The sequence below is a fragment of the Stegodyphus dumicola genome, chromosome X1 (genome assembly GCF_044657685.1).
Source record: "Stegodyphus dumicola isolate Sdum_Otavi_A_Nest chromosome X1, ASM4465768v1".
Lineage (NCBI taxonomy): Eukaryota > Metazoa > Arthropoda > Arachnida > Araneae > Eresidae > Stegodyphus > Stegodyphus dumicola.
The window spans coordinates 96,273,178-96,300,852 of record NC_140780.1 but is presented as its reverse complement, the minus strand read 5'-3'; the positions used below and the strand labels follow the sequence as shown (position 1 = coordinate 96,300,852).

Sequence of the window (27,675 nt, the reverse complement as noted above, 5' to 3'; positions counted from 1 at the left end):
TTCTTCAATTATCAGTCTCATTATTTCATATTTAAGTATTCCATTTCTTCATTTCCTGAAACATTTCACTTGTATTCTGCATGCTGAGAATAATTAAAATTAAGTATTATAAAATTTCTTGGAAGAAATATGATCATATACTTTGTAGGTGTTGCTTAAGTAACAGCTTAATAAAAATATGGACAATTTGAGAAATTTCTCAAATCTGTATTCCTCCGATTTATGTATGGGCTAGATATATGTGCATTTATATTTTTTCTCTTTGTAATATCATTATGAGTAAATTTCCCATAAAGAGTCTTCTATGTAAACATCACTGCTAAGGCAAGTAGCCTTAATATTTGCCTTTATAGCAAATGTCTTCATTGACAAATTATGAAGAGAGTTTTCAACTTTTTGCGAAATTTTCAAAAGAAGTCGAATTGATATAATACTGTTAAATGTATCATCATTTATTATATTTCTTAATTGGATAAAAAATTTTTAGACCTTTTTTTTTTAAGTAATTGCTTTTATAAATTACTGCTATTTTCCAAGTGTTTATAAGGAATATTCAGTAACATTTTACCCTAAACCAGGGGTGTCAACCTTTTTGGGAACAGTGCAACTATCTAAAAAAAAAAGTTATGCATGCCACTTCTAACTTTTAAAACTTGTTAAAAAATATTAAAAGGTGAATAAATGTTATTTTTAGGCAGATTGTGAGATTTCTACACAAATGACACATTTTTTTGTAATCAGGCACACGCCAAGGCTAATCGGCACCATCGTGCAATTATCTAGCGAGCGCCTCTATGCAGTGACGATATTAAAAGGACATTGCTCTTGGTCAACATTTCAAATGAAGCATTATTAGCATAATAATATGAAAAACCAATAAAATTACATTTTATCTTTAATTTGTCTAAATATGCAAAAATTTTGTGCTTTGTTAAAACCCACACTCAGACATAGTTATTGAAAAATTATACGTACATTTATGTTATAAAAAGCCGTCCAGCCGGTATAGTGGTTAGCATTGCTGACTGTCCTGCCGAAGGACCAGGGTTTGAATCCCGGAGAAGGCGTGTATGATAGTAAATGTATAGTTTCTGTGCAGCATGGGGGCACTCTAAATATGCGAGTCGAAAGTCCTCTCGAAAGGTTGGTGGTAGGGGAAGAGGGGTGGGAGACGCTCAGACCCATGCCCCCAGGATGCTCTCCATCAAATTTGGCAGCAAAACTGAACTAAATCACACTCTCAACTGTAAGGTGCTCAATGCTGGTACCAACAACAGGCACATCTTGCGCTCCTTGCCACGAGGAATTTCGTGGCTAAATTGCACTGTCAGCTGTAAGGTGCTCAAAGCTGTTGCCAATGACAGGCGTATCTTGCGCTGCTTGCCATGAGGAACTTCATGTGCTTGGGCTGACTATACGTCAGACAAGTAAGTATTAGTCAAGAACAACATGTTATAGAAACATAACACTGCAAGCGAAGCAAAATAATATACTAAACACATTGGATACCAAATATATTGCTGAGCACTATTTATTATCTTAAAAACAAACAAATTTACATATCTAATAAGTTTGCACTGAATAAATTGTTGTTCACAGCGTAGTTTACGACAATGTTCAAACTGTGATTACAACAGGGCACAAAAAAATGCTCTAGGGATATATCCAAAATTCTTTTTTCCATACTGCTATGTTGTTGACAATGATATATATAGCTTAGAGTTTCAACCTTCGATGCTACATTTCCTTCAAAAGTTTGCAAAAACTGCAGTTCATGCATAAGATCTATACTATTTATATCGCTTGGATTTTTATCAGTTAATACTTTTTGCAGGTTTTGACATAAGTTGAGCTGATCTTGTAAATATATGTGAATGAAAATACATGATGCTGTTGCGTATGTAAGTGTACAAGCCGGCGCCGTAGACGCGATCGACAAATTGCTTTGTCCTTATTTTGTGTCTACTGTTGCATTCGGAGTAATTTGTACAACATTTATCTTTTTTTAAATTTTTTTTGGTTATTGCTTGTTGTTATTGTTATTCTACATAAAAAAGGTAAGTGCAGTTATATATTATGTTAAACTTAGGTTAGCTCTTTAATTCAGAAAAGTGGCGATTTGAGCATAATTACTCATAAAATGTTTTTTTTTTTTACATGAAACATTCATTTATTTAACTAAAATTTATTATCTTTCGAGAAGAAAGGATTGACATATTTATGGAGTACCACTGAATTTAAAATATACCTATTTGAGATTTGAAAAAGTAAAAATATACAAGTTATTCTGAAATAAAAAATTGGCCATTTTCCGGTTTCTGGCTATATGGAAAACTGAAGGAAGATGTTTCGTTTTTTCATTACCTCTTAAATACATACTTTAAATATAATTTATTTACTTTAGTAAACAAAATAGTACCACCATCTCTTTGAATTATTTGGTATTGATCTAATAGTTCATATATTTTCCAAGCAATGGTTTAAAATATGCTCAATTATTCAGCAGCAAGTTAAAATATTTCAAACAGTGACTTTACGAGTGATTTTAAGAAGTGTTTTACGCATTAGTTCTTATAATAGTTATTTTCTGCTTTTATTTTTACTTCCACTTTTTCTGCTTTCGATTTCCCCCAGATGTCTAAAGAAAAACAGAAAAAAACTGTAGGAGTATCGGAATCTAATGAAGAAAAAGAAAGTGATAAGAAGACTTAATAAACCAGAACTTTAAAATTACTCAGTTTTTTTAAAACCCAGATAATATCCAAGCTGAGGCTACTAGCACTAGTTTTCCATCAATGTCTCAGGTTATCGTTGAAATTACCAAAAGAACCTAATATATAGAAAATGTTTTTACCCGGGAATTACCCTTAATTTCAATACAGCCGGTCGAAAAAGCAGAAGAAATACTAGTGAAATCTACAATTTCTGCAGATGTGCATTTGCTTGTGCCTGATGGTTCCGGATTATGTCCAAGTCAATTATTGCCATCCCAAGTTAAAGCCTTAATAGAAAATGGTCCTCGGTATTATCAAAACCTGGTTTCGAGTTTGCTTTCCAAAAGAGAAAAATGGACGTTAATTGGTTTAGATGTACTTTTGTCGAATCTTACCATACAACGAAAATGTTACAAGGGATTAATTGCTAAATTCTGCAGAAAAAAATTCTGTCTATTTTTAACAGTTTCAGCAACATACCTTTGAGTAGTTCTGAATTTAACGACTGGAACCACTTAAAATGAGCACTTAAAACTTCATGAAAAAATAAAATGCATTTCCAGAATCTACATCTTTGGTCCGATTTCTTAGAACAATTGCGAAAGAATGGGAATTTTGAAATTTATTCAAAAAAGAGAAAGCATTGGGCGTGATGTTACTGAAGGAATTATCTATGCCATTCAGTTTTTAGCCAAACAAAACTTAGCTTCTGTGGTTCCAGTAACAAGTTATTCGAAAGAAATAATAATTTTTTAAAGTGTGTACAAATGATCACATAATTTCATCCTATGATGTCTCTATATATTAATTAAATTCAAACTCAAAAAATATTCTTCTTTACCTTGAAGATAAAATCCAAAATGAAACAATTAGCTTATTAGGGAATAATATAAAGAAAATTGTTTTAAATAAAATCAAACAGGCAAAGTGTTTTTCTGTTCTATTTTATTGTACCTATGATGCCAGCCATCAAGAGAAGATATTAATTTGTATAATACTTATACAAATTTAAAAAATACAGACTGTAAAAAATACAGTGTCTTAATTTAAAAAATACAGACATGAATATTGAAGAAAGGTTTTTAGTATTTTGTGTTACAACAGATACGACCAGTGAAGGACGAACATCATTGATATTAAAGACTTTAGATGAGAATGGTTTAGATATTAGTAATTTACGCGGTCAAGAATACGGCAGTGGTTCGAACATGAGAGGTAAACAGCTTTCGAGTAATTAATGCTCAAATTGTTAATTTCCGAATTAAAAAGTTAACCTAAGTTTAACATAATATGTAGCTGCACTTACCTTTTTTATGTAGATAAATATCAACAACAAGCAATCACAAAAAAGATAAGTGTTGCACAATTTACTATTATTGCAACAGTAGACAAAATAAGGATTAAGAAATTTGTTGAATGCGTCTACCCTTACATATGTGTCGGCATCACATATTTTCATATTCAAAGACAGAAAGACAGAAGAGAACACCAGAGACGAACTCCTGCCCTGGTTATAACTTTTGGTCAAATAAGAGAGTGTGTGAGGAGGGGTTACTTAACACGCCCCAACCCTTAGAAGTGATCCAAGAGGCTGGAACTTATCGGTCGAGCCAACAAGCTAAGACTAAGCTGAGTCTACAGGAATGCTCAGCAACTCGCATTCCTCGTCTCCGTTCTGGAAGGATGGTAAAAACATCTGCCATCAACAAGGGCCTCAACTTCGGACAGCAGAACGAAGTCAACTGTCAGACAGACCGGGCCACCATTCCAACTTGCTAACACTATGTCATGGTATACATATGTTGGTATTAGGCGCCGCCAAGGGGAAACCAAGGAAGGTTATGAATATGCAGTTTTGAGGCTCCAGGCACCTACTAGAAACCTCAAGCAGTTTAGACGCTCTCTGAATTTTCCAACTCCACCAACGAGGGTGTTTCACCCCGGACAACCATGAATATCTGACTATGTAGCTGAACCACAACCAGCGAAATGCACGAGACCGTACCGTATAGTCCCTGCCGAGCCTGAAACAGCCATCGCCAGCGATGACTCCAATCCTGGGGAGACTGATTTTAAACACCTGTGGCAGTGCCTAGGTACAGGTCCTAATCAATAGCTTCCCAGGTTTTACCTCGGTCAACCCCTGTAGGGGTGTTCAAATAAGGAAAGAATTTTCCTGTTCAGACACGCAGTGAGACGAACTGCTTGTTTTAATGATTGCCCGGCAGCTTTTTGACATGGCGCCGTTGTACTCTCTGCACGACCTTGCACTTATTGTCGGAGCGTGCCTGTGTGTAAAGGCCATTTAAAAAATAATACAATAACTAGAACAAACATACATATTAGGGTTTTATTGTTAATAAACATTTTTAAAGGTTCAGTCAGTTAGGCTATTTATAAAATAAAAATAAAAAATTTGAAACATCTAATTCTACATAACTATTTAACTGTCAGTATTTAATTAATGTGGTTACTGAATGTGTAGTTTTTTACCAAGTCATTTATATTAGGATTAGTTCTTGAAGATGCTAACAGAATTAGGTGTTTTAGGTGCTTATCAGTTAATTTTAACGATGTTCCGATTTTATTATTTTCATAATGGTAAATGTTTGTTCACAGACCTCCGTTGATCCAAACGTACAACAGTAGTGTGATGGACTGTCGCTGCAGTGAAATAAACCTAAACTAAAATTCATAGAGTTAAAAATTTTTTATTTATTCTAATGTGTTTATGTGTGTGTCTATCAACAGAGATATTATTATTCTAAATCGCTTAGTTTTGCAATAAGTCTTCACACCCCACTGTTAAAACTTCACGTGTCATACTGTGGCCATCCCTGCCATAAACCCTCCTAAATTAGCAGAATTTAGTCAAGATTAAAAATGAACATCTTGTAAATATAGCTTAGAATAAAAATTCATGACAGTTATACAAACTGCTTAATAGTATTTCAGTTACCTTATAACGTACCTCTCAACTTTATTCTAAGTGAGGCAGTAAAAAGGGGGCTGTAAAAAAGTTCCCAGAATTTTGTTGTAACTCTTTGTTACTGCAGTATAAGTACACATTTACTTAATTATCTTCAAAGTAGGCTCCTTCAGAATGCACACACTTGCTGCACACACCTGCCATTGCTGAAAATGATGAAAGTCCTGTTGTGATACCTTCCGAAACTCAGTCGTTGCATTAGTATTGATGTCTTCTGCAGTGTCAAAACAATTACTTTTAAGGCCCATTTTGATCATAGGGAAGAGCCAGACATTTGATGATGCCAAATCCAGTAAATAGGAGGCTGGTGGAGGACTAGAATGTCCCTTTCTGTGAACCATGTCTGCATAGCAATTGATGTGTGGGAGGGAGGGTTGTTGTGATGCAGTGACTATCCTCCTTGCCATTTGGCGTGACATTTTCTTTAGACTGCCTCCGTCAGTCTTTTCAAAACTTGCCCATAAAAAGGGTCATTAACAGTTTAGCCAGTTGGTAGAAATTCATCGTGTGCCACACCTTCGTCGTTGACAAACATAATGAGTATCACTTGTTTTGGATTTTATATGATGGGATGTCTGGTCAAGGAAAGGACTGCATCTTTATCTCCAGCTCATAAGCATACACTCAGGTCTTGTCACCAGTAACAACTGTCTCAAGAAATGTTAGGTCTATGCTTTTTTTTCAAAACAATCACCCACTGTCAACTGCCGAGCTTACATTTGATCCGGGTTCAGCAGCCATGGAACAACCTTTGCACTAACATATTTATCTTCATATTATCTGACGGGATTAACTTGAATGGATCCGTGAGCTCATCGATGGTCATTCTTCACTCCAGTCTGATTAACTGTTTCACATGCGAAATTCGCCCGCTGTGAACTGCCGAGCTTACATTTGATATGGGTTTAGCAGCCATGGGATAAACTTTGCATTGACACATTTATCTTCAAATTATATGACAGGATTAACTTGAATGTATCCATGAGCTCATTGATGGTCATTCATCACTCTGATCTGATTAGCTGTTTCATGTGCGCACCATTCCTTCGTTTCTGGAAGTTGAAGGTCTCCCACTGTGATTCTCATTTTCCAGTGATTCCTGTTCACCCTGAAATCTTGAAAACCACCCGTAAATGGCTGTTTTCTTTAAAGAATTATCACCATAGACTTTTACAAGGCTGATAAAGTCTCTTAAGCAGATTTCCACAATCTGCATATGAATGTGATGTTTGCCCTTTGCTTAAAATTCGACATCGCACCAACTGATCACCACATACTTCTACCTTCAGGTACACTGCCGTCATACTGCCTGTTATGAATTCTGCTAATAAAAAAAATTAATTATTCATGTTGATAAAGAGTTACAACAAAATTCTGCCAACTTTTTGACTGCCCATCATAATATTGGAATGTTAACTAAAAAATACAATTAGTGTTAAAATATAAAATGCAGATTTGTGTGCCATTCTTCACCATAAACTCTGCTGTGTCTTCCCATGTCTGTTTTCAAGTATGGTAAGCTGAAAGCCTAGCCATTTGTCTTCTGATAGGATGAGCTAGTAAAAACATTAATAGGATTTTCACATAGATTAATATAAACACAATCTATTGTAGAAGTAGCTGAAAAAATGATTTAATTGTTAAGAAATTAACCACCCCCCCAAAAAAAAAACTGATTTTATTAGCACTGAAAAATTTTTAAGTTATATTTTCATATTCTTAAAGGGACACAATGTCTTTAGTGCAGAACAATCAAAATAATTAAAGGTGTTAAAACTTAACACTTTAAAATGTTTGTTTCAAGCTGAAAATCAAATTTGTATATAATGGCAACATATGAAGATTTTTGATTGAATTTACATCAGATATAAATTTAGGCAGTTTAACTTTTTTTTACCTAGCAATGAAAGGCATAAAATATAATTTCAGCATTTTCTTTCATTACTTTTTCAATTTTAGAGGGGGGAACTTGGGAGTATTCTGAATTTTTCCACCCCAAAACTCAGCTGTATTGTTTATAACTATTTGATATTGTTTAATTTTGGAATTTCTTGTGCACTTCAAATTAACTCCATCATCATTTTTAATTCAATTTTCCTTTGTTTTAGAGATTATTTCTATTTAATACTTTATTGGTTTGGCAAAGGAGGGTTACCAGAATATTTTAAATGTGTATTGAATAATTTTATTTTCTGCCGTTGTATGTGAGTTCCTAGAATGGCACTGAGAGAATTTTGTTTTACAATCTCCTATGAATAAAGTCTCCAGGTTAGTAATGTCTGTTTATTTGAGTCGTAGTATATTTTAATTATTCTGTAAACAGGGTTCCTTGTTTAAATTCTGATGCATCCTTTTAACATTTTAACTGAATGGTTGTAGAGCTGCAGAAACAGTACCAGGAAATAGGAAAGCAAGTAGTTATTGTTAATTTAAGAAGTTTGCAGTATTTCTGCAGGTTAGCTAAGGAAATTTTCTAATATGAAAAATTAAGCAAAGTTAGTGAGGTTGTCAACTGTGGAGTTTAAGCAAAATGTTTAGAGAGTTTTTCTTTGTGCTTTCTGATTATCTGTACCCCACTAAAAAGTTGCAAACACATTACTGACATTGGAGCACATTCGTGAACATATGAGTGAAAATTTTTCACCAAACTATAGGGTGAAAGGCAATAGCCATTTCATACTGACGGTGCATGAATAAAATTTAAAATGTGAGAAACATCAATAATAAACGCCTTCTCCAACCACCTTTTTGTGCTGCTGTTCTCCCCATGTACTCGGTGATCTGTTTTTGCATTAGAAAATCAGTATCTTAACTTCAGCATTGTGCACCAACCAAAAAAGACATGTGCTATGTGCATGCACAGGTTGCCACAAAAGTACTTTTTTGAAACTTTTCAGCTGGAGTGCGGATAATGACATACCATATTCCTCTCCCTAGCTATTTTGGCATATGATTTAGAAACTTCTGATTTATGATAGCAATGTAAAATATATGCATAAAATAGGAAAATATATGCATATATAAGCAAAAAGAATACACAATATAATATTAATGAGTTTTTATGTATTCTTTTTAATGTGCTGTGATCATCAGTTAAGCTATCTCTTCAAAAATAACATACACCATGTATATTTCCTGACATAATTTTCATGCTATAAAATTAGTAGGAAAAGGGGGAAATATGTGAACGAATACATGTAACATGAAAACAAGTGATAAAAAAAAAATTAAAGGAGTGTGGCAAATGTTATATTGAAGCACATTAGAATGAATTGACTAGAAAAAAGCATGTTGTTTTCCATTAATATTTATGTATAGTATTCTTTTTCTAGTAAAAAATGTTGTAATTAAGGCTAATCTCACTTGTCTGACCTAATGAGAACAAACCCTTGAATTTTATCATAGTAAGAAGTGCAAGACTGTGTCTGTCGGAGTGAGCCTTGAGCAACTTATAAGTGATAGAACACATTTGTTCATTTCTGCCCTAATTTTGAAGTGGGTCTGAGAGTTTCCCATCTCTCTTTCCTTGCACCAAACCACTGTAGAAGATTTTCGGTTCCCCATATATTTTAAGTGTCATGCTGCATAGAACTTATACATTTAGAAACATCCATGCCTTCTCTGGGATTTGAACCCAGGCCCATCACTAATAAGGCAGTCAGTACTATCTAGGTGGCCAGAAATGTAGTGTAAAATAAATTCAGATTATACCACTGTTAGAGTATTTGGAAGTGATAAGAAATACACTTATAAAGCTTGATGTATTAATTTTTTTATTATCAGCAGATAGTATTGTGAATGCACACAGAATGAATACTGCTGAACTCTTTTTTTTTTTTCCCCTCCTCTACGCTACTATATGATACATCTACCTGCAGAGTATTCTACAACTGAAATTATTTTCATTTCATGATAGTTAATCTCCTTCAGGGAATTAAAATCAGTTGGCACAACTGGGTGCCAGAAGATATTTTAGGATATGCTGTTGCGTATAAAAAAAAATCCACTGCCATGCATTAAGAAAGCATGTGGTTAACACGTTAGGTAACAGTGAAGGCCATTTATAATTATATATGCAGTAAAAGCCCAGCTGTCTGACATTTAACGAACCAAAATATTTTTGAATTTTAAACACTTTTTTTAATGCAAAATTAATCGAATAAGAAAGTTGTCTGTTATAAAGCACAAATAAGACTATGATTAAAATCAAGCAGAAAATGTGCTAAACAATGCGTTTTAACACCAGTAATGGATTAGTGTCATTTAACGCTGTATGTAATAACTTTATGTAAACCTGTTTAATTCTCGATAAATCTGTTTAATTTTTTTAAAAAATGAAGGAAGTTAAGGGTCGCTTATCTGTTAATCAACGACATTTTAAAAAAATGGTTAAATTTGGGGCTTGTCTTCAGTGGAACAGATTGTTGTAGAGTACTTTCAAATTTGCAGGATCCTGGCATCAAAAAAAAAGAGTGGCCCATGTGAAAATTGATATATACTGGCCATCCAGCATAAAAAAAATTATGACAAGCGAATTAAGTTTTTTTATGTGTTACGCCCATAACTTTTATATATTGATAAACTAAATAAACAGTGATATGTTCCTTCTAACTTCTGCCAGAAAGACTGATGCAAGTTTCACGAGATCTCCACCGGTTTTCATAGTCAGTGGAATTGCACAGTTGAATGTGATGTTTTACTTTGGCATTTATGTCTGAAATACCCTTTTTTCCTTCAACAATTTTACATGACTTAAATGCAGGTGTTTAATATTGAAGTTGATAACAAATAAAATAACTTTTTATAATTTTAGAGTGGAAATTTTTTCTTTCCATTCATTTGTCTGTTTTACTGTGAATTGCATCTTTTTTGCACTAAGTTATCCAGAATTGAGCATTTCCCTAGCTTCCTGGATAGTTGATCCTTTTCCTATATCTGAAAAAATTTTATTGTGATCATGTAATCTGTGCGCAAATCGCACGAAAAAATGTTATTCTAAAAATCTAAAACCTTTAATTTCATTAGCTGTGCAGCTGATTTAAGGCACTTATATTTAAATTCATATGATTTAGTTTTTTATCATGGTTTGTTGATTGGAAAATGATGTCTAGACTTTATGTTAATTCTAGTTGTATTTGTCATTCTTGATGACATTCCTTTCAAGATGCGTCATGCATATCTAAGCTCATATCTACACATTACTAAATACTACTCTCGCACTAGGTATATACACATATCTGTGAGGGTGCTCTGAAAAGCTCCATCCACGATTTCTTTGAAAATAACTGAAGATTTAGGACCACAGAGATTCTGTGGTGTAATCTCAGTATTCCCATATATTTTAATTGTTAAAAAAAATATGCCAATCTCAATATTTACAGCATGTTTGTAGAATGGCAACAGTCAGTGTTGTGTTTTTTACCTCGTGTTCATCGCAGTGGTTGCTTGTCACCATGTGAAGTGTTCTTAAAAATATTCTCAATACACTTAATGTTCTAACCTGGAATATGGCAAGTTTATTTCAACCGTCATTCACGAATAATTTAAATTTTAACATGTTATCAGCACGAAGCTCAAACGAAAATGCCATTACGATCCAGAATTGAAGATTTCACCGAAGTCTAACTGTGTCGATCGCTGAAACTTAATCATGTTTTGAACCTGAAGTGAGTTGGATAACCATTCTTTGACGAAGTAAATAAAAAATGTTGGGTGAATTTTGCTGGATAAATTTACATGAAAAATGTCATCTGAAGATTATAAAATGCCGAAATTAAATGATGATAATTATCACATGTGGTATATTCGTTCGCGTGCTGTGCTGGTGCAAAAGAGATGTTGGGAAGTAGTGGAATCCGGCTAAGGAATAGCAATGAATGAAAGTACTAAATGAAATGAAGAAAGAGTACTAAATGCTTCAGCTATGGCCAGTGGGGGCACATCTCTAAAAATTGTGAAGAAGCAAATGTCAGAGCCAAAACTGCCGTTGACCGTAAGACAAATATTGCACTCCTGGCAAACGAAGAAAAATCAAGAAAAAATAATCTGTTAATTTTAGACAGTGGAGCTACAGAATACATACATCTGACAAAAGAAAATTCTCAGACTTTGAGAAGTATGCATCTGAAGTTGAAATCGCTAATTCAGAAAGAATAAAGGTCACTGGAATCGGAAACATTTCATTTTCTTTTGGAGAAGAAGATGGAGGAAAAAATATCACTACTGAAAATGTCCTATGTGTTCCAGAATTTGGAGGAAATCTATTATCCATTGGAAGAATTGAAGAAAGAGGCTTAAAAGTGGAATTTGCTGAAGGAAAAGCCAACATGATTGGTAAGAATGGAGACGCTCTTCTATCTGGTGAGAAAAAAGGGAGATTCTACATAATTGAAGAAAAGATGACAATTGCCTACCTTATGAAAACTGAAAGTGCTGACTTACTGCATCATAGACTTGGTCATCCACATTCTTGTATAACAAAAAATACTAGCCCCACCGACGGAGACCCAAAATCAACAGTATTAGCAAATGGTACCTTGCCAAGTCTGTAGCCAGGCAAAAATGAAAAGGAAGAAATTTTCAAAGGCCACCAGTGCAAAAACTAAAGACATTTTAGAAGTTATACATTCAGATGTTGTTGTATAATTTCTCCCTCATCCTTTGGAGGCTCAAATTATTTTGTGACTTTCACCGATGAATTTACTTGCTATACCACAGCATTCGCTATGAAGGCCAGAAGTGAAGTACCAGAAAAATTTGAAGAGTACCATTGCATGTTAGAAAATCTCCAAAACAGAAAAATCAAATTCCTGAGGTGAGGACAATGGTGGGGAATATATAAGTGAGAAGTTTGACAAGTACCTCGCTGCACATGGGATCCAAAGACAACTAACTGTACCAGAGACACCATAAAAAACAGTTTGGCAGAAAGACTGAACCAGACATTGATAAACACAAGATGCTTACTTATTGAGTCAGGAGCAGATCACAGATTTTGGGCTGAATCAATGGCCTCTCTGACCTATTTCCACAATAAGTGCCCGTCTATGGCAATTGATGGCAATATTCCAGAGGAAAGATGGTCAGGATCTGGTAGCAGAACAGACCACCTCAGAGTTTTCGGATGCAGAGCCTGGAGTCATGTTCGCTCAAAGCGAGCTTGATCCTAAAGCTACAGAATATGTTTCTGTAGATTATCCTAAAGGAGTCAAGGGCTATAAACTGTATGATCTGAAGAAGAAACATGTATTTGTCAACAGAGATGTCATTTTTGAAGAAAAATTTTCCCACTTAAAACTAAACAAGTGTGAAAATCCTACAGAAGAAGCTACTCTTTAAATTGAAGACTTTGAACCAGAATATCCATCCCATGGACCTACCTGAAATAGAAGCTCATGATTCATCTGTAGGTCATGTAACTCTTGAAGTAAATGACTTGGATGAAACCCAAATTCTAAATACTGATCTGATTGACCAAAATTCTGAAAGATGTCCAGACCTACAACTTGGAATCACCCCAGATTACGAAGATGAATACTTAACCCAATCAATTATAGAAATACAAGATGTTACCAACAATCTAGATCCTAAAGTCAAAGCAGCCACCAGAAATCATATCCATGGAAGTGAGAGAGGTGAAGAAAGAAAAACCAGAATTCCTAAACATCCCAAAGATTTTTACCTGTACAATATCCAAACGATACAACAATCAGATAAAAAAGACCCGGTGACTCTAAAAGATGCCCTGAAATCACCCAGAACTGACATGTGGTTAAAAGCTATGGAGGAAGAAATTCAAAACCTTACCCAAACTCAAACCTAACTATGAAACCACTATGCAGCAGGCATTCACTTGTGTACCTCTGTTGACTAAGCGTCATTGTCTACTATGCCTACAATGGGTACAGGGTTGCCTCTGTACAGGTCATACACAGGCTGGTGGTGTTAATATTATGCATTGGGAAGACATTCTCATGGGTGGCTCTGGGGCCCTTATTTGTGGCGAAACAGACCATGAAAGCTGCAGACTATCTGAACATAATTACGGATCAGTTGCACCCTTACATGGCATCTACCTTCTCAACTGGAAATGGAATCTTTCAGCAAGACAATGCTTCATGTTAAAAGGCTCAAATTATGTTGGAGTGGTTCAAGGAGCATAGTTGGAAATTTATGAAACAAAAGGTATGTTTATTATCTTCTTTGAGCAGCAGCTCAAACACTTAAACACTACCATGTCGGAATATCTCAACTAAACAAACAAAAGGTATGTTTATTATCTTCTTTGAGCAGCAGCTCAAACACTTAAACACTACCATGTCAGAATATCTCAACTTTGCATGACTGCTGCTTAGACATTTGATTTCATCTACCAAGAACCTCTGGCATCCATGCCAAGGCGAGATGCAACTGGCCTGCAACATTTTATTGAGTGGATAGTCATAATCTTTTGGCTCTTTAGTGTACATATTTCACACCAACACTATATGTAAGTCTGATATATGTCCTAAATCACACTTTCGAGATTGGAAATACAGAAGTTAAATTTCATAAAGTCTTAGAATAGAACAGGAGATATAGGAAGTGCCCTTATTTTTAGTCAGTGTAACTTTACCATTTTTGCCTTTGTAAACCTATAATACTCCTTAATTTCTTGTTTGAATGTAATTACCAACTTCTAGCAATAAACTGAAGTCAACATAGAAATCTTCACAATAATGTAATTATTTTTTATTTGAAAAAAAAAATTTGCTAAAAAATTAAAACAAAAATTTTTCTTCATTTTTAATCCATATGCATATTTCTATAAATATTAAAAGCAAATGTGATGGGACAGCCAGTGATAGCAGATATTGCCATCCAGATATAAAAATTGTTTTAAAACAATGTCAGTTTACCAAAATTTTTGAAATTATAAAAATGCCTATTGTGATTTATAGAACTAACATGAAGACCAAAACACTAAGTCGGATGTCCCACAAAGGACCCCTGTTTTTAAAATTAAATAACTCGATAACAAAGTTTGGTAGAAGAATAAAACAAAAGGTGTATTTTTTGGGACAGCTGTAAAAGTGTAATACAGAAGTTTCACATTTAGTTACAAAAGTTGCCAATAGGTTGCACTGTAGTTGCAGCACATTCTAGAAAAATGTAGCAAACATGTCCTGTGCAAGCTGTCATTGCAATCACATCATAATCATTTCAAAATGCCCACCTTTAGCAGTAGAGAGGTGGCTCAAACGAAGAACGAAATTTTCACACACCTTCCATAGTATGTCAATGGAAATGGATGCACATGCCTCACAGATCGACTCTTTAAGCTTGTCCAGTGTTGCAGGCTTGTTCTGGAAGACTGTGTCCTTCAAGGTGCCCCACAAAAAGTAGTCACAAGGGGTAAGATCAGATGAGTATAGGGGCTAATCCATGCCTGTTCCAGTAAATTTGGAATAGCCCAAAGCAATAACTCTATCCCCGAAGTATTCCTTCAAGGAACTGAAACACCTGTTTGGTGCGGCGGGGTCAGGCCCTCATCTTGCATGAACCATGATGTGCTTGGTCAACCCTCCAGTGCTAACAGTATGGCGGCAAATTGTTCCATCACTTCAACATAACATTCAGAAGTGATCTCTCAAGAAAAAGAGGCTGATAACATCTTTTCTGGATACTGCAGCCCAGACAGCAACTTTTGGGGAATGTAGTGGTTTGCTTCACACAAATGGGGTTTTCAGTATCCCCAAATCACCAGTTTTGTTAGTTCACAGCACCATTCAGGTAAAAATTGGCTTCAGCTATGAACCATATGCAGCCAATATCGAATCTGTCATTATCAATCATTGTGAGCATTTCATTCGCAAAGTCTTCTCTCTGTTGCACAGCTTGAATAGGAATGGCTTGGTGACACTAGATCTTGAACGGAACATGTGTAGCATGTTTCTTAGTATTCTGTGCATGCTGGATCGCATGGATTTTGCTGAATAAGTGTAGGAACTGTCGTGACATTTTCAGGAATAACTACAGAGTGCCTGGGACCAACATTCCCTACTAACTCATCAGTCACACTTCCTGTTCGTTGAAATTTATTGAAAAGCATATGACTAGTTTTCGTATCGGGACATTTTGCAACGTTAAATCGGGATGGAAACTGCATCTTGTTGTCGTAGAACTAATTTAACCTGTGAAATTCGAGTACCAGAAAAACACATTGCTCCATGGTATATGTGATTTCATGCACGTTCTTCGATACCCAAATGTCCTTTCATGCTTGAACAGTGGAGCTGTCTGCAGAATGATTGCTTTAGACGTCAGATCACTCTTTATAGGGACTCCTTCTTGGTAATGCAGCATACAATGCCACCTATTTTCAATTTTTGTAACTAAATGTGAAACTTCTGTATAAAATTTTTACAGTTGTCCCAATAAACATGCCTTTTGTTTCATTCTTTTATCGATCTTTGTTTTCAAATTATTTAATTTTAAAAACGGGGGTCCTTTATGGGACACCCTTAGCTTTAAACTAATTAATTAATTTATAGATAAAATCTGTATCATCAGATCATTTGTTTTCTACAATGAAAGATGAAGTTGGCTTAAGAAAGCCTGATATTAGGAACATAATTTATTTTAGATTTAAATGTGTCCAAAAGTCACATATCAAAATCAGAGTAGGGTAGATATTCTATCACATTGATGTGGTTTTTTTTTTTCAAAATTTAGATTGCCAATTTTGCTGAATGAGAAGATGCATGTCATAGTGAAGCATGTATTTTCTAATATTTCTGTCTTGAAGAGTTTTTGGAAGTCACTTAGTGGTAAACGAGTTAATTGTTCTCTGTCTCTATGACACGATACATTTGACAAGCCCTGTACTTCTGGGAGGGGAACTTACATTGCTTTTTCATTACTCAGTAGCTTTTCACCATTGTTCGTTATGGATCGGTCATCTTCAAAGACCCCATACTTTTTTGCTTTTTGGATGATGTGTTGAACCTAAAAAAAAAAAGGCATGCAAATTTCATCACTTATGTTTTATGAATCTGGATTTCACCATCATTAAATAATTTCAGGATTTCTTCACTGATTCCCCACTCCAGCTTTCCATGCTATATTAATTTACGAGGGGCTCACGACTAACATTTTTTCATTCGTTCATGAGTAATTTTATGTATATTTGTAGATCTAATGTTATATACCTTCTGTATCATTTGATTGGTACAACCATTATTGTTGATTAATATTTTTCAGATGTGTAACTTGTTATTTGAGACTATAGCTAGTAATAGATGTCATGTATGTTCTTTATCCAGGAGAGAATTTCGACCTGTATAGAATTCTGTGAACCATTTGAATAAAGTGATGAGAGGTGGAATTTCAATTCCATATGCTAATTGTAGTATTCTTGATTTATCCCCACTTTAAAATCATAGAAAATCATAGTGCAATAATGTTCTGACTTCAGCTCCCTTTGCCTTTCATTCAAAATTTATTCTTTGATTTGTACATTCTAATTATTGCCAAAAATTATTGTCTGCAGGCATACTCAGATTTCAGTTAGAATTGTGATGACATTTCAAAACACACTGTAGCCCAGTAGATCCAAATTGTTGGTGTGGATTTGGCATTTAAAGAATCTCTGATCCAATTATAATGCTTATAGGAAGTATTGTTAAAAATTTATAACAAGAGGTAAAAAATAACTTTCGATAACTTTCATTGTAACAAAATTAAATGCTCGTTTAAGTAGTCATTCGTTGTCTTTTATTCTGTTTTTTAAAGAGTAATTTCTCTCACTCCTGTAGTCATGTTTATCTATATTTAATGAATAGACCTATTTAAGATCACAAGATATACAAGATTTTGAAAGCAAAGTCATTTTGTTTCCAAGGTACTTGATCCCTCAACAAAAGTCCTTGCAATCACAAAGATTTGAAATACTCTGTAAATGATAATTTTGTTAAAAAATATCCATATTAAAGGAAGTAAATGGTGTAATACATGAAATCTTTCATTTTTTCAATTAATAATAATTTAAAGCTATTAAAATTACTTAACATTTTGTGTATATATTTTAGAGAAGAGGATAAACAAATGTTCTTAATTTTGTAGACATTTTATTAATATGGCCAGTAATGCGGACTTAATATCATAAATTAAATAGGGTGAAACACTCATCAGATACCTACTTAAGGAGAGAGAGTCCTTTGTACTAGACTATTATGTTGGTATCCTGCTAGAAACAGATATGCATTCTGTTTTTATTATTCAGAGAAATATTCATATAAAATTTTAAATAATCAAACAGAAACTTAATGATGATTTAATGTACACTCATAAACTTGATATTAAACATGAATCACTCCCAATATTTACAGCGTACTGTTGTTACTAGATGTAATTTACAATTTTGGTAGTTTTATCCATGGTTAGATTTTGAGAGGCTTAAAGTAGTTTCATGGGTATTTGCATTTCATAACCTGGGATACTTTCCGTTTGAATCTCCTTCATGAAAAGCTTTCTTGTAAAGCAGATATCTGTCAAATACTTTACGTAACTAATTAAAAAAATCTTATGCTTTGCTTCATAAAGAGTCAAAAATTTATACTTGCTAACAATCATCAATGATCGCATGACTTTTATTAATTGATATATTGGTAAATCATAAATAAAATTTGGTGCTATTAGGTGCTTCATTAAATCTGCTTTAATTCTATTATGTTAATATTAAATTGCATAAACATTTTAATGTTTATTTTTGTTACAATTTTAAAATAAATCATTTGAAATAAAATTTTAATGAGGAAATTAGAAGTAATCAAATTATATCCTAATTTATTACTACATTTTTCATGCTATTTCTACATCTATAACTATTTAATTATCATACTTTATGATCTCTATAAATTTGAATTGATTGCATATGATAATACAGAATGCATACTGCAATCAATAAATGCTATTAAAAATCAATAAAAAAAATAGACCTTTTTATTATGGATTACAGTTTCAATAAAGGGGGAGTTGATACAGTGGATAAAATGAGCAGTACATATTCTGTTTCCAAGCCAAGAAGTTGGCCATTAGTAATATTTTTTCAATTGGTAAATACAGCTGGAATAAACATCCAAATTTTGTATATAACCCATGCACATTAATGATGGCCAAAAGTTTAGGAGTCTTTTGCTAAAAAAATTATATGACTGATGAAGTCATACTTTGCAGAAAGAGCAGAAATAAAGTCTTTTCTTCCCGATATTCAATGCTTTTGTAAGAAGATACAAAAGAACTTAAGGATACCAAATAGAAGATGAAACACCAGCAAAAATATGGGAAGGTGTTTTTGTTGTGGAAGATAAGAAAATAGGGTGACAAGATTAAATGCCATGTATGTGTGCAAAGAACATGCAATTACAGTAATTGCTTGTTGGGAGTGTAAGTGTAAGGGGGACATTACGTATGAAATTTAATATGGCTGGTAGCTAAAATTTATGTTTAATATGTTATACTTTGTATTTTGCTTTTATTCAAAGAACTTTTATTAGTTTTATCAAAAGTTTTGGTTATTAAATCTTATAACATAAGTATCTGTTCTTATTTAGCTTATTTTTGTTTGTGTTTTTGGTGTGAAAATACACCACATGTGTACTTATGTTAAAATGTTATGTGCGCGTAGTTAAGTATAAATTTAGTTGACATAAATAAGTCCGTTATTATGTAAAAGAAATAGATAATGGGAAATAAGTGTAATAACATATAGATGCAATTTCATCCTGGGTAACTTTATGTTTAAAATTTACATTTCTTGTGTATATACATCTAAAAACGAGATAAAGAAATATGTTGTATTTTCCCTTTAAAACATACATGGCAACATATACTGCTATTATTACTATTAAATGTGTATCCCTCCCGCATATAATTAATTTATTGGATTGAATTTACTGCTGATGAAAATTTACATGCAAAAGAATCAATTCAAAGGCAGTTAAAAACATATTTGAATTAGATTATTTGGGTTATGGCATAGGAACATACAAAAGCTTTCTGCTTAGTAGGTGAGACGAAGGACTGTTTTGAGCTGAACACTATTTACAGTTGCTGCAGTAATAATAGCAGTATTATATTACATCTAAAACTTATTTAAGAAATATGAGCAATGTGGAATTATATTTTGATAGCTTACAGATCAATGCGATTAAAGATGATCGAACTTTTATTTTAAAATTTTAGGAAATTGGAGTTTTCTGGATGTTCTTCCAGAACACTACAAAGTAAATAACATAATTTTTTAGATTCAGTTAATCACTCACTGTTTTATTATATAATTTTAAAAGAATATAGTCTAATATTTGAAATTGCAGTGGTGGATGGATGTAGAACGAACTACACTGTATTGCAAACAGAGAAATTTACAATGGTATTTTATTCGGCATGTTATTGTGTCTTAATTATCTAAAATGATGTTTATCTTTGTTTATGCAATATCTCTGTTTATGTAATATCTCTGCAATTTACATAAAACTAATTAATAATGAAAGCAACTAAATATTTAAACAACAATGCAAAGTCTTGAAAAGCTAGATTTTCTTACTTTTTAATCTTGTTGCCCCTAATCTAAAAATAAGATTTTTTTTTTTTTGTCTGGCTCTTGCACTACCAGAGAGAAGAAACTCTAAGGCAGATTGCTAACTAAATGGCAAGGGCGGAGAGGACCGTATATGGACCATTCAAAGCTATAACAGTAGCAATAGTTTTACAATTTCAAGTATCGGATAGCCTGAGTCAGACGCAAGTACCCCTTCAAATGTTTCTTCGGATCAGTTTATTAAGAAGGTTTTATCCACATCCCTGCTTTCATTAGTCCCTATAAATTCTAAATACAGCCTATCCAAGGGCATGCTATTGCATAAATGGAACTGTTTCTCGTTTGTAACTCGGACAACTAACTTAGAGTTTGGTTTAAAAATGCTATGTGTGTATTGCAACTTAAATTACTCTTATTTAAAAACATGTAATAGCATTCACATCTATAATGAATCGTACTACAGTTCTCTTTAAAAACAAAGCTATGCCTATTACCTCACAAGCTGCAGTTTGGCCATGCCTGTTTTATATGAAAACTTTTAAGTGTGATTTTACAGGCTAAATTTTTCTCAAAATCTGTTGGGCAGCTTGTAGCTCAAGATTTCATAAGACAAGATGATACATATTTCTTAATATTTTCTTTAGAATAACCAACATGGAGTCAAAACAATTTCTGGAAATGTTTTTTCCCCATTTGAATTCACATGATTACTGTCGACTAGACCAACCACTGAAGCAAAGCCAATTTAGATGCTTACAGCCACATTGTTAAAGTTATGTGATTTCAGGGAAGGTTAATGACTTTAATTACAATTATTTTTTACATATATATCTATGTTTTATTAGGTATTCTTCTCAAATATCAATAAATTTACTTATAAGCAAATTTTACTATTTTGTCTTCATTCAAAACACTTATTTCCTTCAGTGATTTTGTATCACAATAGTCGATTTCTGCTGTAATTTTTTCTGCAGATATTCCACCATTTAGACATGAGAACAGAACTTAAATAATATTTTAAGTACATAGTGAGTTAAATGTGAAAAACAACCACAAAATTCATGTTCAATTGTAATGGGGTGGTTTAGGTGCAAAACTTGGAGAATTTTAAGAGTTAGAAAAACTGTTTAAAGTGCTTTTCTTATTGATTAATTATATATATATTTATCCGTAATAACAAATTATTTAAGTTATTTGTGTTTTGTTCTAGAAATCTCCTATTTTAATCCCTGTATTTTGTCCAAGCAGTTTTTTATATGCATGAAAGTCACAATAAATTGCTGGTACATGCATGTGAGTTTCAAAAGTAGAAAGGTCTGAGATTTAATTATGGCAAACCACATTATAATTATTTGTCTATGTTGAGGACTTTCTAAAAAGCATTTTTTCATGTTCATGTCTCATGAGATAAACCATAGTCCCTTCAATGACTCCATCGTCCGGGATTTTAAATCTGGATTAAGTTGCCAGTGTTCAGTAGTCCATGATGCTGGCTGTGGTATAGACAGCCTTTGTTTAGATACAGAGAATTTATGCATGTTTATAAGTATGTAGTGTCTTGGCTTTAGACCACTCAAAATATTGTTGAGCTGACAGTCCTCTCAAATATTTTAGTGATAGAGAAAAAAGGTGGGAGAACCTCAAAATAACCTTCCAAGAGTATTTTCCATGAAAATTTGAGTGAAGCTGCATACTTAGTACAGAATGTACCTGTATCACCAATGGTAAAATTCTGGTGTCTTTCTCTCACTTGTACCTGTACCTGCAATGCCATCTGAAGAGCAGTCATGGGTGGTATTGTTGACAGTATATTGCCAGGTGCTAATTGATACTAAGGTATAAAAATGTTTAGGTAATACTGGTATGTGGAAATCCCTGGCACTATTTTCCTCTAAGTGTGATATGTAAAAGTGCATATCATATTAACTGTCCTAACAATAAAGAAAAGTTGAGATTAAACAATGAACTAAAACTAAACTCAGTAGCACAAACAGTCCTAATGGGCCAAGGCCTGCAGTGCCCCAAAATCTGGTTTCTCGACCATGGGCTCCGGGGTGCATAAGCATATGCCCTGAATACGTGGTCAGCTAGTCGCAGGACCCCCAGTGTTAAGTCCCCAAGTGAACTTGGTACTCATTGTATCTACCCAAGGCATGAAAGGCTGAGTCGGCCTTGCTCAGCCCGGGGTTCGAACCCTGGACCTGTGGTGCTGCTGCACGATGTGCTAGCCACTGCACCACCAGGGCTCTATTAAAGATTAAACAATGAGAAGCATTAAATTTTGTTTTAAAATCCCACTCCTTTTTTGCATGTGTGCTGAATTGTTTATGAAAGACATACAATTTTATTTAATCAATTATGTTGTAATAAAATATTTTGGGGAATGCGTCCTTGTGGTTTAACATGTAAATAACATTATATTTGAGTTGAAGCATAAGGTGCCAAAGGGAAGTGAAGCTTCAAGAAGAAGAAAATATTTTGGTTTAAGATTTGGAAAACTGATAGGAAACTTAAAAATATAGATTTTCATGCTATTTTGGCATTAGTTGTACAGCGGTATCATTGTACAGTATTGTTTATGAGGGAAAGTCTCCATTTTTGCACCCCTTAGTCTTCTTACAAGAGTATATTTTGGTTTCCTGTTTTTATTTCCTAACTGAAGTAAAACATCACATTCTGCGTGTTTCATTTGCATATGATGAAGCCTAACGTTAGGAATGGAGACAAATAAATAAGCAGAGATTCATCTAAATTAACATATATTGAAACACAAAATGGCACAAGTACAGTAAATTCTACATGGTAAAGTAAAACAGTGACAACAACTAAAAAAAACGTTGCTAAGAGAAAAATATAAAAAGCGTGTTGCCACACATGTTGTAAAATACAAATGGGAAATATAATCACAAATAAAAGTTATTTGCAACGCTCCCCCTTGATTAAATTTCATTCAGTCCTACACAGAACCTTTGATTGAGCAAGGCTTTCTTTTGCACACTCTTTGTGAACATGTCTGCTGCATTTGAACTGGAAGGCACATACGTAAAGTTTAACAACTTCTCTTCAACCTTTTCTCTCTCTCTCAAAAAAAAAAAAAAAAAAAAAAAAAAATGCCTGAGTTCAATATGTTTGTTACGCTCTGAAGTGACATGGTTTTTGGCTAAAGAAATGGCACCCTGATTATCAACAAATATGCTTTGTGGAAGGTTTAAAAAATGTTCTCCCACAATTTCTTAAAAAAAATTTTGGAACCACAGTACTTCCTTGGCTGCGTGGCAAATTGAGAGGTACTCAGCTTCAACTGTTGACAATGCAGTCGTCTGTTGTTTCTTACTGCTCCATGAGACAGCTCCACCTGCTAGTAGCACCACATAGCCACTAAATAATCGTCTGTCAATCTTATCACTAGCCCAATCAGAATCACAAAACACTTCAAAATTCTTTCCTGTCTTTTGGAAAGTCAGCTTTAATTCCTTGGTCTGTTTTAGGTAACGAAGGATATGTTGTACACCAGCCCAATGTTCCTTGCTTGGGCAATTATTGAATTGGCTCATGTAAGTAGTGGCAAAAGCTAAATCTGGCCTTGTTCCTCCTGCTAGGTACAAGAGCCCTCCAACAGCCTGCCTATATTTTATTGCTCCTTCAGCATTCAACATGTTATCCTTAGTGGCTGTTGTATATTTCATACCTGGATCTAATGGTGTTGATGCTCCTTTAGCATCTTGCATATTGGTTGTTTCCAAGAGTTCACTAGCATAGACACTTTGGTCAGGAGTCACACAGCTATCTTCCCTTCTGCTTATCCTAATTGAAAGAAGGTGATGTATTTCTCCCAAGTCCTTGATTTTAAATGTGGCTGCAATATTATCCTTAAATTCCTGAATGATGAATTCTTTGCTGGGCATTACAAGAAGATCATCCACATACACACCTACAATTAACTCCTTTTCTTTATTGAAGTAAACACAAGGATCTGCTCTGGATCTTGTTAGGCTCGTTGATTTCAGAAATTTATCGAGGCGCATATTCCATTCTCTCCCAGACTGATGAAGTCCATAAAGGCTTCTCTTTAGCAAGCAAACTTCTCTGTGTGTTTTCTCATGCAGACACACGGGTGGCTGTTCCATGAAAATTGTCTCACTCAGTCTTCCATTTAAATAGGCTGCAGTAATATCAAGTTGATGAACCTGCCAGTCTTGCTCAACTGAGAATGCTAATAAAGTTCTAATTGATTTTGTTTTTATTACAGGAGAAAACGTCTCTTTGTAGTCAATTCCTTCGACTTGGGTGTAGCCACGAGCAACTAAACGAGCTTTATATCTTTCCACTTGTCCATCTTTGTTAAGTTTTCTCTTGAAGACCCACTTACATTTCACAACTTTCCTTCCCTCTGGCCTAGGCACTATGTCCCAAGTTTCATTTCGTTTTAAATTTTCCAACTCTTTTTCTATGGCTAACTTCCATTTTTCTGCATCTGGACTAGTTAATGCCTTTTCTAAAGTTTCAGGATCATTCTGGAAAGCTTTCTTGGGTGTTGAGCCTTCATATTTCTGTTTCTCGGATTGTCAGCTGCATTGCATTCCACTTGTAATTTCATTTATTTCTGGAGGATTTTCTTCATAAATCTCTGAATTTTCCATGATATAATCCTTTGTCCACTTAGGTGCTGAAATTTGTCTTCTGGGTCGAGTCTCTTTTTCTGGTATATCCTCCACCTCCTTCTTTTCCTATTGAGGGCCTTCGTCTATTACTTTATTTTCAACTTCATCATCTTGAGATGAATTTCTTCCAGAAACTTGTTGTGGGTGCAATGTTATAATGTTTCCAGTCATGGAAGGTTTCTCTTCAAATATGACATCTCGGGAACAGATTACTGTACTGGTTTCTTTGATGTAAATGCGGTACCTTTCATCTCCATCATACCCAAGGAGATAGCCTTTAGTTGCCCTTTTGTCCATCTTTCTCCTCTTCTGAACTGGGATATGAGTATAGCAAGTCGATCCAATGATGCGCATGTGTTTTATTCTGGGTTTCTTTCCCATCCATAATTCATAAGGGCTTGAATTAGGAACTGAAGACTTGCCTGTCCTATTCAATATATAAATTGAAGTACTGACGAACTCTGCCCATAGGAAAGCTGGAAAGTCCACTTCCTCATTCGAGTATTTGAGAGTTCTGGCCATTTCTAGGACTGTTCTGTTCTCTTGTTCAGCACTGCCATTTTGTTCTGGTGTATATGGAGCTGTGAGCCTCTGGGAGATTCCATGCTTGTTCAAGATCTTGCGAACGGCTTGGTTGTCAAATTCTCCACCATTGTCACTGAGCATTTCTTTAACCGTATGCCCTAAGTTCTTAGCGTGAGCTGTGAAATTTTCAAGCACATCTTTTACTTCTGATTTGTGCTTTAAGAAAAAACAGTATCGAAATTTGGTGTAGGCATCTTTGAAGATTGCAAAGTAACGGTATTTCCTAAATGACTGATCAAATGGCCCAGAAATATCTGTCGAGAACAATTCTCCAGCTTTTGTAACCGCTTTCCTGGTTCTAAACTTTAAACGGTGGGATTTTCCGTATACACAAGCTTCACATAATTTCATATCAGACTTAATCTTAATATTCAACTCTTTCTCTACAATGGCCTTTACATGCTTTTTATCTTGGTGACCCCATCGTTCATGATAAAGTTGGAGAGTTGATTCATTATTCTCAGTCATGTTGATGTCAATGTGAGTTTCAGGAACTAAGGTCTTCATCACGGCTTTGAAGAGACCCCCACCAGCATTTCTTGTTCCATGCAGAACTATTTCACCATCTATTTTTAAATAGCAGTCCTTAAATGTTGATTCAAACACACTGTTTTGATTTCTATCTTGAGATGCTAATACAGAAAATAGATTTTTACTTATTTCTGGAACATACCAGACATTTTCAAGATTTTTGATTTGGTTCATCCCATTTACAATGGTCATTATCTTGATGGTGCCTTTTCCAATTGCTGGTAATGACTTTCCATTTGCCACAGTGATGCTATGAGGAAGCTTAAATCTTTTGAAGTCTATAAACTAGTGCCTGTTATTGATGACATGCTTCGAGGCCCCATTATCAATAAACCAATCATCAGTATTCGTTTCTGCAGAAAATATTGTATCATCTACAGCTAGAAGTGTCATATTTGCAGCAACACTGTTTTTACTTCCCTTGTTTGGCCCTATATGTGGACTGGGTTTCGGCGGTTTTCCATCAGCTATCCATTTCTTGCATGTTCTGACCCAATGTCCTCTCTGGTGGCAATAATTACACTTGCCATTGTTTTTCTTGTTAATAGATGATTTCCGCTTAAATTCCGGATTTGCTATCAATGCTTCCTGATCTAAAGTTTCTAAAAAATTTGGATCTTTCCTTAATTCTCTTTCATGGGTGCACAATTGTGTGGTTAATTCATCTAAAGTTCTCCTTTCATCACTAAGAAGTAACCAACTCGATTTGAAAGTACGATAACTGGGAGAAAGAGTATCCAATATTTTACAAATCAACAGCATTTCTGGCAGTCTGTTTTCTTCCTTATTTTCAAGCCCACTGTTCAGTTCATTCCATAGATTTTTCAATTTTGACAAATGAGCTGCCATATCATCATTTGACCAACTGAATTTGAAGAACTGTAAACATATGTTATAAAGTTGGTTATCGGACGAATCTTCGAATACTTTGTGAAGTTCCAGCCAAATGTCTCTTGCGCAGTCAAATCTCGTTACCTTTTGTAAAGTGTCTTCAGTCATGGAGTTCGTAAGAACCATCATAGCGCAATTATTTGCTTTATTAAAAACCTTCATATCATCTCTAAATCTCTTTCGAATCTCTTCGGCGGCCGCATGATCAGGCTCCTCTGGCTTCTTCAGTTTTCCTTCCACGGCTTCTAAAGCGTTTTCGTGATAATTTAATACGAACTTAATTCTATATTTCCAAATAGGCCAATCACCTTTTCCGCATAACGGCTGAACCAATATCTTTGCAGCTTCCATTTTTGCAAACTAATTTGCCGACTCACGTCAGGCTTAAGAACTGCCGTGTTAGGCTTACGAACTGCCGGTAATGTTTATCTCCACTTCGCTCATAAATTTCACCGCACAGTTATATCATGCTGGGCCTATAACCTGATGAAGTCTAACGTTAGGAATGGAGACAAATAAATAAGCAGAGATTCATCTAAATTAACATATATTGAAACACAAAATGGCACAAGTACAGTAAATTCTACATGGTAAAGTAAAACAGTGACAACAACTAAAAAAAAGTTGCTAAGAGAAAAATATAAAAAGCGTGTTGCCACACATGTTGTAAAATACAAATGGGAAATATAATCACAAATAAAAGTTTTTTGCAACAATATATCTCCA

The 27,675-nt window shown here is 34.3% G+C and overlaps 1 protein-coding gene across 1 annotated transcript in view; it reads left to right on the top strand.

Annotated features, from left to right (window-relative positions):
- LOC118180526 (ubiquitin thioesterase OTU1-like) overlaps positions 1 to 27,675 on the top strand; it is a 45,549-nt gene that overhangs the window by 12,479 nt on the left and 5,395 nt on the right. The window lies entirely within an intron of this gene.